The sequence below is a fragment of the Penaeus vannamei genome, chromosome 28, assembly GCF_042767895.1.
Source record: "Penaeus vannamei isolate JL-2024 chromosome 28, ASM4276789v1, whole genome shotgun sequence".
NCBI classification, from domain to species: Eukaryota; Metazoa; Arthropoda; class Malacostraca; order Decapoda; family Penaeidae; genus Penaeus; species Penaeus vannamei.
The window spans coordinates 823,993-828,992 of NC_091576.1; positions in this window are offsets into that span (position 1 = coordinate 823,993).

Consider the following 5,000-nt stretch of genomic DNA (forward strand, 5'->3'; position numbering starts at 1 on the left):
GAGAGAGAGAGAGAGAGAGAGATAATAGAGAGAGAGACAGAGAGAGAGAGAAAGAGAAAGCGAGGAGAGAGAGAGAGAGAAAAAAGGACGGGGGAGACACAGAGAGAGGGAGATAGAGAAGAGAATGGGTAAGGGAGAGAGAAGGGACAGATAGATAGATAGATCTAGATAGATAGAGAAGAGAGGGAGAGAGAGAGAGAGAGAGAGAGAGAGAGAGAGAGAGAGAGGAGAGAGAGAGAGAGAGAGAGAGAGAGAGAGCAGAGAGAGAGAGAGAGAGAAAGAGAGAGAGAGAGAGAGAGAGAGAGAGAGAGAGAGAGAGAGAGAGAGAGAGAGAGAGAGAGAGAGAGAGAGAAGGAGAGAGAGAGAGAGAAGGGATAAGAAGAGAGAGAGAAAGAAAGTAGGAGAGAAGAAATAGACAGGTAGATAGACAGATGCACAGATAGCTCGAGAAGCACACACTGGACCACACGTATCAAAACATTTATCCTTACATATTGATAATTGCCATAATTTCTTTCCACCTTCCTTTACTTCTTTTCCCCCAGTGCTAAAAAGGAAGAAAGCTTATTTACATATGAAGAATATAACATAATAACCAACTCCCTCTGCGCCTTTCAATTGCTATCATCCGGTGGAAAACACGTTGCAGATGTAACCACTCAGACCTCCTTTTTCTGCATTTTGTAATTAATTTGCAAAGTTTAATCATATTATTTAGATAAAGAAAAGGAAGGAAAAAAAGAAGCGTCATTCTTAGTGTCTAGATTTCGAGAAGAATATAAATTATGAGACTCGCTCGCTCCTTCCTCTCCGCCTTTCCCTCCTCCCCCCCAACCCCTTCCATCTAATTAATTTCTTATATAAATCTATCACTCATTCATTTATCATCTTCCGTTGCTTCTTGTTTTATTCATACATTGTTTTCGACATCCATTAACAGAGCGCAGACGAACAGCCGTGCGAGGAAAGCCTTTAGTGTCGAAACAAGTGAAGATCGGTTAGCTTCCGGATCCGAGCCCGCCAAAAAAGAGCCATAAATCAACATTCAAATTAACCGCGACATATTAATGGCACAACCCCTCGTGTTATATCCATGCAAAGACAAAACGATTTGAACTAAGTGAGCGAGCGAAAGACGAAAAACAGAAGGCGAGAGAACGTAAATGTGGGAGGTAGATAAATAAAGTAAAATACAAAAAAGGGGTTACGAGTGTAAAAGATAAATACGTGTTATATCTGCACAAAGACAAAGCGATTCGAACTAAATGTGCTGACGAGGCAAAAAGAGGAAGCCAAAAGAGCGTGGAAGAAAGAGGATACAAAGAGAATAAAAAGGAAAAGAGATGAAGGGAGACGAGCGTAAACGATAAACAAAATGACTCGGCGATGACGTCATATGTGTTTCTCCAATCAGGCGCGATCTATCAGTGTCCACTTCCCAGCGTCATCGCTCAGCCCCGTTATCTTGACTCCCTTTCCCTTTCTCAGAATTATGATCACAGGAGATATAATTAAACCTAAGAAATAAACTTCAGGGATTTACTGAATTCTTAAAACCAAAGCGACTTCGATAAACAGTTCATGAGTTACGTAAATGTGTTCGAATCAAAGGGGTGTTCGAAGCAGTCTGGGTCATAATGATCACAACCTTTAATAACTTTCATTAGCTGATTAATTACGGTCCGAAGCAGGTCATTGTTCAACTCGCCTTCCATTCTCATCTACCTGCAGGACCTGCCATACCTGGCTTACCCCCCTCCCCCCTTCCCCCCCTCCTTCCCCCACTGTTCTCCTCCCCCCCTTCCCCCACTGTTCTCCTCCCCCCCTTCCCCCACTGTTCTCCTCCCCCTCCTTCCCCCACTGCTCTCCTCCCCCCTTCCCCCACTGTTCTCCTCCCCCCCCTTCCCCCACTGCTCTCTCTCCCCCCTTCCCCCACTGTCCACCTCCCCCCCCTTCCCCCACTGCTCTCCTCCCCCCCTTCCCCCACTGTTCTCCTCCCCCCCTTCCTCCACTGTTCTCCTCCCTCATTCTTCACTCCCCCCCAACCCCTCCCCCTCCTCCACCCCCACCCCCCTCTCCCCACCCATGAACCCGGGTGTACAACCAGGATTTAATCTGATCGAATTCAGTCGTTTCTTTTGAATATCACCCTTATAGCATCCTTATTATTATTATCATTATTATATTTATTATATAAATATTATTATTATCATTATTATAGCATCCTTAGTGTCCTATTAAAAATACAGCAGCTGATGGCAATGATAATGATAATGATTAGGGTAATAATGATTATGATAATAATGATAATAATAATGATAATGATGAATAATGATTATGATGATAATAATAATAATGATGATGACAACAGTGATAATCATAGCACTACTGCTGCTGCCAGTAATAATAATGATAAAAACAAAGGTAATGATGATAACAATGATAATGATAATGATTAGGATGATAATGACTTTTGGAAATAATGATAATTAAAATGATAATGATAAATAATGATAATGATAGTAATGATAACAAGGATAATAAAGATCATAATAATGATAATGATAATAACAATAAAATAGTAATAATAAAACTGATGATAATAATAATAATAATAATGATAATGCTGATGACGACGATGATGATGATAATAATAACAATAATAATAATAATAATAATGATAGTAATGATAATAATAATAATGATAATAATAACGATGATGATAACAATAATGATGATAATAATCATTATTATCATTATTATGAAGATAATGATAATAATAATAATTATTATTATGAAGATAATAATAATTATTATTATTATCCTTATGAAGATAATAACAATAATTATTATCATTATTATGAAGATAATAATAATAATAATTATTACTATTATGAAGATAATAATAATCATAACGATAATCATAATGATAATCATCTCATCATCGCCATCATCATTATGATTGCACTAGTACTAGTAACAATAATAATGATATACGTAATGATAATAATAATAACAATAATGATCATAATGATAATAACAATAGTATCAATAATAGTGATGATAATACCAATGATCATAGTGATGATAATCATAGTATCAATAGTAATGATGATGATACTAATGATAACGATAATACTAGTAATGTCAATAATAATGATAATGATAACAGTAATGCTTAAAAACTAATAACATTAAAACTTACGGTAATACTAAGACTAATACTACTAATGATAGTAAAAATAATGATAAGCATAGTGATGATAGTATTAATGATTTTAAAATCATAATGACAATACTGGTGATGACTGACTGATGATAAAGATGGTGACAACAATAAAAAACAAAGACGAGAAAAGATGAAATAATAAAGATAAAAAAAGATCTAGTAAGGCATCAGCGGTCGACCCCCTCCCCCCCTTCCTCACACTAATCTTTAAGGGATTCGCTAATCCATCAACGAATCCGGGCGCCTCCTCCGACCCGGCAGGATCCCCCGCCTCCTCTCCCCTTCCCTTCTCCCTGTCCTCTCAATTTCTTTTCCTTCTCCTCTCTTTCCCTTCCTTCTCCTTTCCTCCCCTTTCCTCCTTCCCTACCCCTATCCCCTTTCCTCTCCCTCTCCCCCTTCCCTTCCTTCTCCTCTCCTCCCCTTTCCCCCTTCCCTTCCCTTCCCTCTCTTCCCTTTTCCCCCTTCCCTCCCTTTCCTCTACCCCTCTCTCCTTACCTTTCTCCTCTTCCCTCTCTTCCCCTCTTCCCCCTTCCCTCTCCTTCCCCTTCCCCCCGTCATCTCCCCCTTCCACTTCCTTCTCCTCTCTTCCCCTTTCCCCCTTCCCTTCCCTCCCCTCTCCTCCCCCTTTCCTCTACCCCTCCTCTCCTAACCTTTTTCCTCTTCCCTTCCCTTCCCTCTCTTCCCCTTTCCCCCTTCCATGACTTTCCCTTCTCCCTGTCCTCTCCCCTTCCCTTCCTTCTCCTCTCCTCTCCCCTTTCCCCTTACCCTTCCCTTCCCTCTCTTGCCCTTTCCTCTTTCCCTTCCCTCTCTCTCTTCCCCTTTCCCCCTTCCCTCCCCTTTACCCTTTCCCTTCCCTCCTCCTCTCCCTTCCCTTCCTTCTCCTCTCCTCCCCTTTCCTCCTTCCCCACCCTTCCCTCTCTCCTTTCCCCCGTCCCCTCCCCTTTACCCTTTCCCTTCCCTCCTCTCCCCTTCCCCCTTCCATCCCTTTCCCTTCTCCCTGTCCTCTCCCCTTTCCTTCCTTCTCCTCTCTCTCCCCTTTCCTCTACCCCTCCTCCTCCTTACCTTTCCCTCTTCCCTTCCCTTCCCTCTCTTCCCCTTTGCCCCTTCCATGACCATTTTCCCTTTCTCCCTGTCCTCTCCCCTTCCCTTCCTTCTCCTCTCCTCCCCTTTCCCCCTTCCCTTCCCTTCCCTCTCTTCCCCTTTCCTCTACCCTCTCCTCCTCTCCTTACCTTTCCCCCTTCCCTCCCCTTCCCTGTCCCCTCTCCTCTCCCTCTTCCCCTTCCCTTCCCCTCACCTCTCCTCCCCTTTCCTCCTTCCATGCCTTTCCCTTCTCCCTGTCCTCTCCCCGTGCCTTCCTTCTCCTCTCCTCCCCTTTCCCCCGTTCCCTTCCCTCCCTCTTCCCCTTTCCCCCTCCCCTTCCCCTTCCCTCCTCTTACCCTTTCCTCTACCCCTCCTCTCCTTATCTTTCCCTCTTCCCTCCTTTTCCCTTCTCCCCTTCCCTTTCCCCCCTTCCCTCCCCCTTCCCTTCCCCTTCCTTTCCCCTGTCCCCCTCTCCTCTCCCTCTTCCCTTCCCTTTCCCCCTTCTCTCCCCTTCCCTTCCCTTCCCTCTCTCCCTTCCTCTTCCCCCTTCGCTTCCCCTCCCTCTCTCCCTTCCCGTCCCCCTCCGTCTTCCCCTCCCCCCAGGCAGAATTTTAGAATTGGTTGTTGTTGTTGTTGTTGTTCATTTTTAGTTGTTGTTTTTCGTTGTGGTTTTGGCAGAAGGGTTGGTGTT